The following is a 15,906-nucleotide window of genomic DNA, read 5'->3' as shown; positions in this document are numbered from 1 at the left end:
CGTTCGCGGTAGAAAGCTCGTAGCCGTAGCACATCCGTCGGTAATTAAACTGCACTTGCGCAGTTTCCACCTCGAGGATTAGCTTGACACGGTATCTACCAAGCTATAGCGGTAAACTTGGTCGCGTTGACGCTGTCTGCGTGCTCGAAACTCATGATTACTCATCTCTCATTACTTTTGTTCTGGAATCAAAATTCTCAAGGTTCTTCTCTCTTATTCTGATCAGTACTCGCTCTATCTAGAGCATGCACAAGTGATTAATATTTCCAATGTGCCTTTATGTCTTTTCGTGTACATTTGGCTTGCCCACGGGAAACGCGCTGTTCGCTGTCAATCCGAAATTGTGGGTTGGCTAATTCTTAGTTTATATGACGAGACTGTCTCGCATTTCCTTGTTCCGTTAATAATATGTCAGAATTAATTACTATTGTCCGTCTGTTACAGGTCTGTAGTCTCCCATTGCTCCCTTCATTAGCCAGTTCATTTATTTATTTCAGAAGTTGAATTCCCTGCAATAAAAGAAGAGAGCTAAAAATTTCACGGACCAGAGAGGAGAAAATTATCCCTTGACGTCAGTTGAATGTGATGGCAGGAGAAGTAGCAATAGTGGGCAGAACTCCTTTGTTTCTTGCACTTCATTTTCGCCAAATTCCTAAACTTCTACAAATACTGTCCGTAAACCACTCAATGTGCAGATAAAAGACGTCTTTTCTAAATGGAAAGTGCGTTCTTTCGCTAAGATGGCCTTATCCAGAGGTGATTTTTCTTCCCGGCCCAGTATTACACTACGTACATGTTCAACGCAACATACTGGCATGCAGCGCTTCTGTCCAATGTATGACTTGCTGTACTCGCTAATAATTCGATATACGTCAGATGCTCTGAGGTCTAAGCTATCCTTCAGGCTTCCCAGAAGATTTCTTATTTTTGCAGGTGTCCAGAAGGCAGTTGACTCCCTTTTCCTTCTTTTTGCCCTCCATCTCTGTGTCCTCAGTGACTTCTTAACGTCTTCCCTCTTATAGTAACTAGAAGGAGAGACTATTTCCTTGCCATCAAGCTCCATAGGTAAGTTACCTTCCTCAAATCTAGTCTTCCCCCTGCGTATCTGCTACATCAGAAAAAATAGTACAAATGGTACAAATGGCTCTGAGCACTACGGGACTTAACTTCTGAGGTCATCAGTCCCCTAGAACTTAGGACTTCTTAAACCTAACCAACCTAAGGACATCACACACACCAATACCCGATGCAGGATTTGAACCTGCGACCGTAGCGGTCGAGCGGTTCCAGACTGTAGCGCCTAGAACCGCTCGGCCATCCGGGCCGGCAGAAAAAATAGTCACTGTCCTTGGTGCTGACGGATAGTCGCTGGTAGACACACAGGAGGTGGCCAAAAATGTGGAAACACTACAAACACAACTTATTACAATGCGTAATACGGTATAGAAAAATCGTTGGCATTCAGAAGAGCTTCCAGATTTCTCGGAAAGTATAAACGTATGTGCTGTCTGGTTTATAAGGGTTGCAAAACATTGACAAGGTCAGGTAATGATGATGGAGGTGGATAGCAATCATACACAAAGGCTCAATAATATTGAGGTCTGGCGATTCTGGTGGCCAGGATAGATGTGATAACTCATCCTCGTGTTCACAAAGCCAGTCCTGGACGATGCGAGCAATGTGAACAGGGGCCCTGCCCTCTTCTAACACAGCATAATCACTAGGGGGACAAACATTGTACTGTGGGATAAACAATATCAGCCAAATGTTAACATAATGCTTAGTAGTAATGCGACCTAGCGCAGTCACCATGGGGCCTATGGAATACCACGATATGATTACCCAAATCATCACTGAACTCCCGCCGCATCACTCTTGGGATTTAAACTCGTTTAGGAATTGGGTACAGTGTGCTACAAGTCTCATCCAACATACTGCTATTGCTCCATAGTCCAGGTTTCATGGCTTCGGCACCACGTTTTACTGTTGAGGGAATTTACATCACTGATGACTGATTTTGGACTCCTAGCTCGCTCTATGATCCCCTTATTACGGAGCTACCTCCGAGTTTTTGATGCAGAAATTGTTGGCGAGTGCGAAGTTCAGTTCTGTAACGAATTTTGCAACTGTTGTCCTCCTATTTTTCATCACAATCCTCTTCAGTTATCTCCTGTCACTATCACCCAACACAACTTTCGTCCGGGTCGTGACTTATCGGCTGATATTTTTCCGTTTTCCGTGTATACGGTATAGATCCTCGATACGGTGGCTCTTGAAACACTAAAGTCTTCGGCTCCCCTGGGTTGCGGAAGCACCCACCAAAATCACACCAACAATTTGCCAACGTTCGAATTTACTTAGTTCCGACAAATAACAATCAAGAACTCAGTGCCCAAAGTGACATCTCTGTTGGTAAGACTAGTCCACAGATAGCGTATTCACTCACGACTACACTGAACATTGCTGTGACCACGACTGACCATTGCGGACATAGCACAGGTGCCGTTCGTGGTTAAATGGAGCAACGCAACCTGCAGACTTGGCTAGCATCTGCGTTCTTGTTCAAGCACGGATTTCTCGTGGTGTTTCGATATTGTCGTCCAACCCCGATAGATATGTGTCAAAAGGTCACCGATGTGCAAAACTACGTTATTTTCAGCACACACATGCGACAGCAAAGACCTTGCCGCAATGGATAGACCGGTTCCCGTGAAATCACCGAAGTCAAGCGCTGTTGGGCGTGGTCGGCGGTTGGATGGGTGACCATCCAGGCCGCCATGCGCTGTTGCCATTTTTCGGGGTGCACTCAGCGACGTGATGCCAATTGAGGAGTTACTCGATCGAATAGTAGCGGCTTCGTTCAAGAATACCATCATAACGACCGGGAGAGCGGTGTGCTGACCTCACGCCCTCCTGTCCGCACCCACCACTGAGGATGACACGGCGGTCGGATGGTCCCGGTAGGCCACTCGTGGCCATAAGACTGAGTGTACACACACGCTACACGACCCGCGGAGTAACCGCGTGGTCTTGGGCGCCTTGCCAAGGTTCGCGCGGCTCCCTACGTCAGAGGTTCCAGTCCTCCCTCGGGCATGAGTGTATGTGTTGTCCTTAACATTAGTTTAAGTTAGATTAAGTAGTGTGTAACCCTAGGGACCGATGACCTCAGCAGTTTGGTTCCATAGGAATTTACCACCACCACCATCACGTGCTACACGTGTAAGGAAAACAAGCAACAGACTGATCAGTATAAATATTGGTGAGCCAAAACATTATGACCACTTCTTTAATAGCTCCTTTTCTCTATCTTTGGAACGAAATACATCACTGATTCTGAGTATCAGGGATCCAACAGTTTGTCGGTAAGTTTGTGGAGGTATATGGCTTTAGATTTCTACGCATGGGTCATATAATTCGTGTAAATAACGGACAGATCATTTGCATACTATAATGACTCCTCTTCTTACTAGGCTAATTACTGTTTAGCTCTACAGGGCCATTATACTGAAATGTTTCCCCACACCACCTAGTATTGTCTTTCTATGTGTGTGAGTAACTGTATGTTCACTGTTGTGGGTAAATACATACAGCGTACACAGGGCGGTGTGTGAAACTGATGGCGATTACACGCTTCCGCTGTTAAAGAAATCTGCTCCAGATGCTGCAGATACCGTGTTGAGCTGAAAGTGGTAACCAAAGTACGGAGCAATATTCTTCAGGGCTCTGTTGCATAGCAATCAGATTGCTTTCAGTTCTGAGAAATGTCCAGTTACTTTTGTGGATTTGAATGATCCATGAAGTGACTTCTTTTCCGAAGAAAACATCGAACTATTTCACTAGAACTGAACGCTCCCGTCGGAACTGTTCTCAACTGGTGTTTATTAGTAAATCACAATAGCAGTACATCGCTGGGTGTATAATAAGACGTACCTTCTTGAAATGAACAATATTTTATTGTTCTATTAACTGATTTCCTTCCATATGTACTTATATTTTACAATGTGAATCAAAAAACTCGCAATGGCGTCGATTTTTTACATCACAAGAATGGCTCTCCTCCCCTAAAAAATTACTCTTAACAAGAACAAAAGAACTCTATATCCTAAGAATAATTATGTGAGCGCTGACCGCCACAGAGTAATAAACAATATCTTTGCCTCTCTCTCGCACTGTCACAGCAAGTTACGCTGCATGATACATCATAATACGCTAGGATGGCGCCGAATAGCTACCCAGATGGGTTCCACAGAATTTACTTCAGGTGAATTTGGTCGCAGAGACATCAACATGAATTCACTATAATGCTCCTCAAACTACTGCCGCACGGTTCTGGCTCAGAGACAGGGACAATAATACTGCTGAAAGGCATAAAGTACGAAGGGATGCAGATGGTTCGCAGCTGTCAGCGTGTCTTCGATTCTACCGCAGGTCCCAAGCAAGCGCGTAGCACAATACTGCTCCCATCAGCCTGCGTCCGTGCTGCTCTGCACGTTTACAGCCGCCGTTCACCTCGGTGACGGCGTTCCTGGAGACCACCATCGACCTAATGTAGCAAAAATGTGATTCACCCGAAGAGCCGACACGTTTCCATTGATGGATGGGCGAATGCCGATGGTCTCGTGCCCACTGCAGTCGTAATTGACGATGTCGTAGGGTCAACTTGTCAACACGTAGCGGGGGTCTGCTGCAGAGCTCCATGTTCAACAATGTACGATGAACAGTGTGCTCCAAAACACTTTTGCGTGCACCAGCACTGTGCTCTTTCTGCAGAGATGACACGGATCACTATCTATCCTATTTTACAGAAAAGATATGCCTCCGAGCCCCACGTTTGTGAAGAGCCGTGGACCTCCAACCATTTAGCACTTAGTGCTAATTTCACTGTCTTTCTACCTCTTTCCGTAGATGCTCACGACAGTAGTATGTGGACATTTGATCAGTTTCGTCGTTTTCGAGATACTCGTTCACAGGCTCTGCGTAATAATAATTTGCCCTTTCTTATAATTGCTTATCTCAATGGAATTCCGAAACTGCAGGTCATATCTTCGCTAGGGTGATCCCGACGTCCGTGTCTGCTCTGCTTATATACTTTCGTTACCGTCTCACGTACCTGCAACGCCACCAGGCGGCATCAAAAATAACGCGATGGGAATTGGTCATTATATACCTTACAAAAAAGCAGATAAAAATTCACTTGACGCCTTCCTGAGAGACAATCTCCACTCATTCCAAATTAATTATATAAGTGTAGACCAGATGTGGCTTATATTCGAATAAATAGTATCAGCAGCAAATGAGAGATTTATACCAAATAAACTAACAAACGAGGGAACTGATCCACCTTGGTACACAAAATGGGTTAGAAGACTGTTTCAGAAACAACGAAACAAACATGCCAAATTTAAACAGACGCAAAATCCCTATGATTTGCGATCCTTTACAGAAGCTCGAAATTTAGCGCTGAGTTCAATGCGAGACGCCTATAACAGTTTCCACAACGAAACTTTGTCTCGAAACCTGGCAGAAAGTCCAAAGAGATTCTGGTAGTATGTGAAGTATATTAGCGGCAACAAACAATCAATGCCTTCTCTGCGCGATAACAACGGAGATACTACCGAAGATAGTGCAGCCAAAGCAGAGTTACTAAACACAGCCTTCCGAAATGTCTTCACAAAAGAAGACGAAGTAAATATTCCAGAATTCGAATCGAGAACAGCTGCCAACGTGAGTAAAGTAGAAGTAAATATCCTCGGAGTAGTGAAGCAACTCAAATCACGTAATAAAAGCAAATCTTCTGGTCCAGACTGTATACCTTAGGTTCGTTTCCGAGTATGCTGATGCATTAGCTCCATACTTAACACTCATATACAACCGTTCGCTCGACGAAAGATCCGTATCCAAAGACTGGAAAGTTGCACAGGTCACACCAATATTCAAGAAAGGTAGTAGGAGCAATCCACTAAATTACAGGCCCATATCGTTAACGTCGATATGCAGCCGGATTTTAGAACATACATTGTGTTCGAACATTATGAATTCTCTCGAAGGAAACGGTCTATTGACACACAGTCAACATGGATTTAGAAAACATCGTTCCTGTGAAACACAACTAGCTCTTTATTCACATGAAGTGCTGAGTGCTATTGACAAGGGATTTCAGATCGATTCCGTATTCCCGGATTTCCGGAACGCTTTTGACACTGTTCCACACAAGCGGCTCGTAGTGAAATTGCGTGCTTATGGAATATCGTCTCAGTTATGTGACTGGATTTGCAATTTCCTGTCAGAGAGGTCACAGTTCGCAGTAACTGGCGTAAAGTCATCGAATAAAACAGAAGTGATTTCAGGCGTTCCCCAAGGTAGTGTTATAGGCCCTTGGCTGTTCCTTATCTATATAAACGATTTGGGAGACAATCTGAGCAGCCGTCTTCGGTTGTTTGCAGATGACGCTGTCGTTTATCGATTACTAAAGCCACCAGAAGATCACAAAAAACTACAAAACGATTTAGAAAAAAAATATCTGAATGGTGCGAAAAGTGGCAGTTGACCCTAAATAACGAAAAGTGTGAGGTCATCCACATGAGTGCTAAAAGGAATCCATTAAACGTCGGTTACACGATAAATCAGTCTAATCTAAAAGCCGTAAATTCAACTAAATACCTTGGTATTACAATTACGAACAACTTAAATTGGAAAGAACGCATAGAAAATGTTGTGGGGAAAGCTAACCAAAGGCTGCGTTTTATTGGCAGAACACGTAGAAAATGTAACAGACCTAATAAGGAGCCTGCCTACACTACACATTCCGTCCTGTTTTAGAATATTGCTGCATGGTGTGGGATCCTTGCCAGATAGTACTGACGAAGTGCATCGAAAAAGTTCAAAGGAAGGCAGCACGTTTTGTATTATAGCGAAATATGGGAGAGAGTGTCACAGAAATGATACAGGATTTGGGCTCGAAATCATTAAAAGAAAGGCGTTTTTCGTTGCGACTGAATCTTCTCACGAAATTCCAATCACCAACTTTCTCCTCCGAATGCGAAAATATTTTGTTGACACCGACCTACATAGGGAGGAACGATCACTACGATAAAATAAGGGAAATCAGAGCTCGTACGGAAAGATATAGGTGGTCATTCTTTCCGCGCGCTATACGAGATTGCAGTAATAGGGAATTGTGAAGGTGGTTCGATGAAATCTCTGCCAGGCACTTAAATGTGATTTGCAGAGTATCCATGTATATGTAGATGTAGATTATATTTGGCTTATCAGCGTATGTCTTCGAGGTCAGACCGATGCTAGCGCGGGGTTCAATACAAGTAAGTACTTTATCGAAACTGCAGCTTCCTGTGCGATGTTTCTGCCAGAGCAGTTCTGCAGTGGCGTCAGTACAGACTGTGCGTATGCGGTAGGACGGATTTACGACGTTCCACAGAGAATCATTCATATGACATTTCTGCTTAGGGTAAAAGCTTTCTCCATGTCATCTGCCCACGTTGCAATAGGACGAAGTGCGGCCGTCTCCTATCTCTTAGAATCCAGTAAACAGCTGCCGATTGGCCTGGATACATATCCCGCCGACGTTCACATTTCACGAGAGGCGTTCAATAAGTAATGAAACTCATATTTTTCTCGGCCATTTTTGTTTAAAACAAGTTATAATATTATTTGCAACATACTTCGACATTCTCGCATCATCTCACATACCGGGTGATCAAAAAGTCAGTATAAATTTGAAAACTTAATAAACCACGGAATAATGTAGATGGAGAGGTAAAAATTGACACACATGCTTGGAATGACATGGGGTTTTATTATAACCGAAAAAAGAAAACACCTCATATTGCTAGACGCGTGAAAGATCTCTTGCTCGCGTCATTTGGTGGTGATTGAGTGCTCAGCCGCCACTTTCATCATGCTTGGCCTCCCAGGTCCCCAGACCTCAGTCCGTGCAATTATTGGCTTTGGGGTTACCTGAAGTCGCAAGTGTATCGTGATCGACCGACATCTCTATGGATGCTGAAAGACAACATCCGGACATGCTTTACAGTGCTGTTCACATCATTATTCGTCGACTACAGCTATTGTTGAGGAATAATGGTGGACATATTGAGCATTTCATGTAAAGTACATCATCTTTGCTTTGTCTTACCTTCTTATGCTAATTATTACTATTCTGATCAGATGAAGCGCCATCTGTCGGACATTTTTTGAACGTTTGTATTCTTTTGGTTCTAATAAAACCCCATGTCAAACCAAGCATGTGTGTCAATTTGTAAATCTGTATCTTCATTATTCCATGATTTATTCAGTTTTCAAATTTATACTGACTTTTTGATCACCCGCTATATATATATATATATATATATATATATATATATATATATATCCATTATCCCTGTAATGACAGTGCTACGAACAGTGTTCAAAATGGCGTCTGCAAATGAGGGGCGTTCGAAGCAAACAAATGCAAGTGAATTTATTTTGGCGGAAAAATAGACCATCGCAAAAATTCACAGTCGTTTACAGAATGCCTAGTATACGGAACTGTGAATTAAAGCACGGTAAGTCACTTGGCGAAGCTTCCGTCATCGACAGAACAAGGAAAAGAAAAACTGTTTGATCACACACGCAGAGATTGGCCGCACACAGCTGTGACGCCTTCATTGTTTCGAAGACTAGACACTCTCGTTCGAGGTACAGACAAATAACAGTCAAGCAACTCAGTGTTCGCATCTCTGGTGGTAATTCTGACACACTAATCCATCAGTCAGCGTATCGAAAATTTGTGTCCACTGGGTTCCTCGAAGCCCTCCCACGCACAGACCGGCCGCACTCAGCTCTGACGCATTCATTGTTTCGAAGACTGAAGCTCTTGTTTGAGGTGACATACAAATAAGAATCAAGCTACGCATTGCTCATTTTGGCACCTCTGTTGGTAATTCTGACACACTAATCAATTAGTTAGCGTATCCTTGAAGCCAAATTGTAGAGCCTAAAGAGTACGGAACATCTGTAGTGAATTGCTTGCAAGTTATGAGGCTTATGGTGACACTTACTGTCAAACAGTCACAGGTGATGAAACATGGATTCACCAGTTTGATCGTGAAACATAACGACAACCCATAGAGTCGCATCAAACAACATCTCCTTCCTTACTTTCTTACTCACTGGTCATACCGGCCTCGAGAGTCCATTACCGCAGCAACGTATTTTCGCCATCTGTTCCTGTCTTGGGCTATTTCCTTCCATTCACCTTCAATACCTAGGCTCCTCAAATCAGCCTTCACATTGTCCTCCCATCTACGCCTCGGTCTCCCCACGGGACGTTTTCCCTCTAAGTGCCCTACCAGTACTCTGCGCGCTGCCCTGCCCTCATCCATTCGAGCTACGTGACCCACCCATCGTACCCTACGTGATTTAATAATATTATGTCAGGGCTTGAATAGAGTTCGTGAACCTCTTCGTTATGCAGTTTTCGCCACTCTCCGCTAACGTCATCCCTTTTTGCTCCGAAAATTTTCCTCAAAATTTTGCTTTCAAATACTCGAAACGGCTTTTCATTTTGCACAGTGAGGGACCAAGTCTCACACCCATACAGCATAACTGGTAGAATAATAGTTTTGTATATTCTAATCTTTAATTTCCTAGACAATATCCGTGATGAAAGTAATCTATTCAGTGAGAAGTAGCACGCATTTCCCGCCCGTAATCTCTTCTTCAGTTCGGATTCAATCTCATTTCTCGAAGTGGTGTCCACGCCTAGATACTTAAATGTGTTCACTTTTTCAAACTGCATGTCTCCAACTCTTAACATTTCCTGATCTACTGCTGTTGGCACTCTAGTAGTAACCAGGTATTTAATTTTGTCTTCACTTATCCTTAAACCTACATCTTCACTAGCCTTGATTAACGCATTCGCACTTGCTGTTACAGATTCTTTCCCATCGCTAATGATGTTTAGATCATCTGCATACCCTAATATCTTAATATTTCCATTTAACTCCACACCCTCTGAATTTTCTGGTGCCATTCGTACAATATATTCTAGGACTAAATTAAAAAGTAGCGGAGACAGGGCATCTCCCTGCTTAAGTCCGTTCCTTATTACAAATTCTTCTGACTCCAATTTCCCCACGCGTACTCTACCTTTTGTGTTTTTCAAACTCGCTTCTAAAAGTCTAACATACTTGTTTGGTATTCCAACTTCCAAAAGAATTCCGTACAATTTTGACTGCAATACTGAATCATATGCTTTGTAAAATCTATGAAAAGATTATGAACTGATTTATTGTATTCCCATTTCTTTTCCAAAATTTGACGCAGGGTGAATATTTGGTCTATGGTTGATCTGTTCCTCCGAAAGCCGGCTTGGTAATCCCCCACAATTTCCTCTGCATATGGTGTAAGCTTGCTTAGCAGAATATTCGAGAAAATTTTGGAACATACTGGTAATAGCGATATCCCTCTATAATTACTACAATCCATTTTGTCGCCTTTCTTAAAAATTGGGGTCAGAATCGACTCCTGCCACTCTTCAGGTATCATCTCTGAGTTCCATACTTTAGTTATCACTTAGTGAACTACTTCCACCAATTTCTGTCCCACATTTTTAACTAATTCTGCAGTTATGCAATCTGATCCTGGTGCTTTATGGTTTTTCAATTTGTTGATTGCATCTCTTACTTCCTTTAACGTTGGCTCAGGTATCTGGGATTCAGCTGTATGTATTTCGTACGCCTGCTCATTTCCTGCTTCCTGGTGTACATTTAATAGATGCTCAAAATACGCCCTCCATTTAATATAGCACTGGGGTCTGTCAGTATTCCCCCAGCACCATCTCCTTCCAGGAAGATATTCAAAACAGTACCCTTAGCTGGTAAAGTCATGGCTCCAGTCATATAGGGCTGTGAAGCGGTTATTATGTTCGATGTAATTCCCCATGGCCAGACAATCAACTCCAAAGAATCTTATGAGATTCTTAGAAAAGTGAAGAAACGATACAGCGTGTTCGGGCCACAGAAAAGGGAATGAACTCTTTCTTCTTGACAATAACGCAAGGCCACACACAAGCCCGCACACCGGAAACGTCTATGGACTATTCTTCCTCATCTGCTCTACTGCCGGGGTCACACACCCGCTGGATTCCATTTCTTTAGCCCACTGAAGGATGGATCCCATGGGAAGCTCTACATCATTGCTTTTCAACTGTGGGTTGCGACAAAGTCATGCTCTGGGGATCAAGGACACAGGAGTGACTTCAGTTTAACCACTGTAAATGGTGCAAACAGAATTTGCAGCGTGGCTGACAAGAAACGGTTCGTGGCGATCATCCGGTCACGCGGAAGTGACAACGTTTCGTGAGAGTACATCGCAAAGTCGTTCACGTTCAGTTGTGGTACTTACTTACTTACTTGTGATAATGAATATGAATTCAGTTTAAGCCTTTTCAACTTTTCAAACACGCATAGGCTTGCAGCGGTGAGAAGTAACACAAGTCTACCGAACTCTTCCGACATCTGCGGAACGGAAGTAGGGTGGCGATGCTCACCAAGACCTACTGTATTCATCAGTTCACCTCTTAAAGGTGTGCGAAGAGAGGGAAGGACCACGCCAATTTCCAGCTGGGGACGTCAATGTGGAGGCAGCATCTTCTGCAGTACTGACAACTTACAAAATTAGAATTAAAAACTTCAAACAGTCAGGATCGCTGTAGTACAGCATTTTATTTTGATTACCGGTTTCAGCAAATTATGTTGCCATCTTCGGATCTTTCAGCACCATAATTTACTGAAAGCGATAACCAAAATAAATGCTCTACTGCAGCTATCTTGTCTGTTTGAAATTTTTGCTTCAATTTCCATATTAATCTAGATGGTTCCCATAGTTGAAAAGTGTGAAGAATAGACACTGACAACTTAGTTTGCGTGCCGAACATCTCCTACGGTGAAAATATCACACAGAACTAGAACAAACCGTGAAACCGCATTTAAAAGATACTGTAAGTAGACTGTTTAGGTTTTTATGTTGTTAACGTCACCTTACGCTCTGTATGAAAATCACTGGCTGTGTTGTGTGCAGTCAGTGGCTGGTTGGCATTGTTGGAATATTAGCCATTGTAGTGTTGAGCAGTTGGATGTGAACAGCGCGTAGCGTTGCGCAGTTGGAGGTGAGCCGCCAGCAGTGGTGGATGTGGAGAGAGAGATGACAGAATTTTGAGAGCGGACGATCTGGACGTGTGTCCATCAGAAAGAGTAAATTTGTAATACTGGATATCATGAACTGATGTATTTAGATGATGACTTTTGACCATTATTAAGGTAAATACATTGTTTGTTCTCTATCAAAATCTTTCATTTGCTAACTATGCCTATCAGTAGTTAGTGCCTTCAGTAGTTAGAATTTTTTATTTAGCTGGCAGTATTGGCGCTCGCTGTATTGCAGTAGTTCGAGTAACGATGATTTTTGTGAGGTAAGTGATTCATGAAAGGTATAGGTATTGTTAGTCAGGGCCATTCTTTTCGTAGGGATTATTGAAAGTCAGATTGCGTTGCGCTAAAAATGTTGTGTGTCGGTTTAGTGTTGATCAGAATAAGTAAAGAGAGAAATGTCTGAGTACGTTCAGTTTTGCTTAGCTGTTTGAAAATCATGATGCTATATGAGGAATTTGATTATGCTACATATTTATTATGATGAAATATTGAAGAAGTGTCGACGAATATGTATATGTGTAATAAAGTAAGGAATAATGAGTAGTGATTAGGGACTGTGGTTTGTGAAAAAGGATGTTGGAAACCAAGAATCGTACTTTAAGAGTTATGAAATGTGTGTACATGCGCGAATGTATCAAAATGCCGCCGAAATTTTTTTGGACACTATTATATTTATAGGATTTTGTTTCTACACATTTGTAACCCAAATTCTCGACCTGTGAGATTTTTTTATGAGACTGTCACTGTAGCGCAAACTGCTGTCGTAAATATTTCGGTAAGGAATCTAAGTGAGCTTGACGTAATGCGTTATGGGCGCCCAGCTGTGCCAGTCGCCTGGAGAAAAAGCCATTAGGTGAAAAAAAAGAGGCCATAAACCTCGTTATTGACATTTCTTTGTAGCAAGCATTTCAAATAAGACACGCTCATACTTGAAACATATGATTACAGTTTTGAGCACATACTTTCTGATTTTTACTGAAATGCCTAATGAAATGATGAGAAATATTTTATGTCTATACACTTGATTATGACTACTGTCTTTCTAGTTGAGAGATTTCTTTACTGCCTTATGAAATGCCATATGGCTAGTGAATGTTGTTTTATGCTTTGCTTTGTATATATATTTGCCTATTTTGTTTAATATCTAGTTTCTAGCTGCACTGCAGCAATGGTTAACATAAAATTTAATAGATGTACTAATGTAAATATTTTCTGTCTACAGATCCATTAAACAATAATTTTAGGATCTACTTTCTTAAAAAAAGGGAACACAAACAGACATTTCCCTTCACAGGAATTGCACAAATAATTTTTTAACGATCTGGTAACTTTGTCTGCTAGAGTAAGTTATCTTGATGCATCACTCTAGTGTTAAGATGTGACTTAGGTATTAGACATTTCCTATCTTTACTGTAATATTTTTTCTGCTTGAGCTATGTCATATTTAGGTATAAGTTATTGCATTTGCTGCTGCTGTTTGCCTGGCATAGTGCTACTGAATTTCACTTTGTATTACTCTGTTAAGCCAGTTTTACTATTGATTTATTTTTCTTGTTGCTGCACATTGGCTCATATTAGTTGTAATGTTGCATTTGCTTTGCTAATTTAGATATACTGCTGCTAGCTTTGCCAATTTGCATTTTTTTGTCATTGCTGTTTGTGTTAATTGTTTTGTGCTGCTGCATTGCCTCATCCCTTAGTTTATACATCTGAGCTCAGTACATTTAAGTTAGCTTAAGAGCAGTAGACTATATAAGAGAATGAGTTGCGATGAATTGGAAGAAATGCATTGAGAAGTTATACGAAAAAGGTTTTTTTTTTAAAAAAAAGGGGGGGGTACTGTACAATGGAGCATAATTATTTTGGAACAGGATATGAATAAATTACAGAAAGGAGGTATAGATAGTACTTTTTGGAAATAATGATGAACGAAGGGAGATCTCCAAGAAGTAAAGAAAGTTTTGTTTGCAAATTACTGCAGTAAAACAAACCCTGTCCTTTCCTTTTGTGTTATTCCACTATGTGTTTGTGTACCCTTGTGTATTTGTCTTCTTTCTGTCTTTATGTGTTTAGCTGATAAGAGTTATGTTGTAGAATTTTTCTGATAATATGTTATTTACTTCGTAAAGATGTTTACACATTATTTATTCTGTTTTGTTTTAATGCTCATGTGTGAAGTTGATGTTCCGAAAGTTATTCTGATCTTTTATGTATTTACTTATGTCACAATTCCTGTAACACTGATGTATATGTCTATTTCTATTCATTTGTAAATCCTGTATTACTACAAATGTTATCTGTATTATTATGTTTTGATGACGTTTTCTGTATCTTTGCAATTGTATTCTACTGTTATAAAATTGTAATGGACACCAGTTCATCAAATTAAGTAACTTGTAAGCATTCATTTCACTGCACACATCTCTGTTGGTCATAGTATATGCATAATATGTGAGAAGTTGGGACTGTTAGTGTTTGCACATGTGTTAATAATTCAGCAAGGGACTGGTTAACAGCACTGCCCGGTTCTAAAGACAATTCCAAAAACTTTGTGAGTGCACAAGTGGTGGTTTATGGACTTGCTATATTGTCTGAAAGACTCTTCGATGGTGATTGGGCAGCTGCACAGTCGCAACAGATGGCTGCTGGCCATCTCTACAAGGACTGCAGTGGGTCTGCACCTTCGATGGCCCACCAATACCATTATTTCTACCAGGACTACAGTGGGTCTGCTCTGTAATAGCCTACCTACCAATATTCTTCAAAACTTCGACTGACTCTGCTGTGGGTTTGCTCTGTTGTGGCCCATTACCTGTCTGCATGTCAAGAGTCAGCACTGTCTTTCCGTCGGAAGGACAACACTAATTCTTCAAGGCTGCATGGAAATCCACTACTTTGTGTGTATTTTCTTTTACTAATGAGACTTTGTGAAAAAAACTGTAATTACTATTGTGATAAATGATCAGGACTGTCTCTATGAGAACAATTTTTGCTTTTGATCAACAGTGTATCAATAAGTGTGTACATTTGATATCTTTGTTATTGTAATTATGAAAAATTGTATCAAATCATTATTGACCACTGCCCAAAACAATTTGTAAAATTTTTTTCTGTGGAGCATGGGGGCTATGTAAGTAAGCTGTTTAGGTTTTTATGTTGGTAACGTCACCTAACGCTCTGTAAGAAAATCACTGGCTGTGCTGTGTGCAGTCCGTGGCTGGTTGACATTGTTGGAATATTAGCCATTGTAGAGTTGGGCAGTTGGATGTGAACAGCGCATAGCTTTGCGTTGTTGGAGGTGAGCCGCCAACAGGGGTGGATGTGGAGAGAGAGATGACAGAATTTTGAGAGCGGACGATCTGGACGTGTGTCCATCAGAAAGAGTAAATTTGTAATACTGGATATCATGAACTGATGTATTTAGATGATGACTTTTGACCATTATTAAGGTAAATACATTGTTTGTTCTCTATCAAAATCTTTCATTTGCTAACTATGACTATCAGTAGTTAGTGCCTTCAGTAGTTAGAATTTTTTATTTAGCTGGCAGTATTGGTGCTCGCTGTATTGCAGTAGTTCGAGTAACGATGATTTTTGTGAGATAAGTGATTCATGAAAGGTATAGGTTATTGTTGGTCAGAGCCATTCTTTTTGTAGGTATTATTGAAAGTCAGATTGCGTTGCGCTAAAATTG

This window comes from Schistocerca nitens, chromosome 8 (assembly GCF_023898315.1).
Source record: "Schistocerca nitens isolate TAMUIC-IGC-003100 chromosome 8, iqSchNite1.1, whole genome shotgun sequence".
Classification (NCBI taxonomy): Eukaryota; Metazoa; Arthropoda; class Insecta; order Orthoptera; family Acrididae; genus Schistocerca; species Schistocerca nitens.
Note: the sequence above shows the minus strand (reverse complement) of the source record.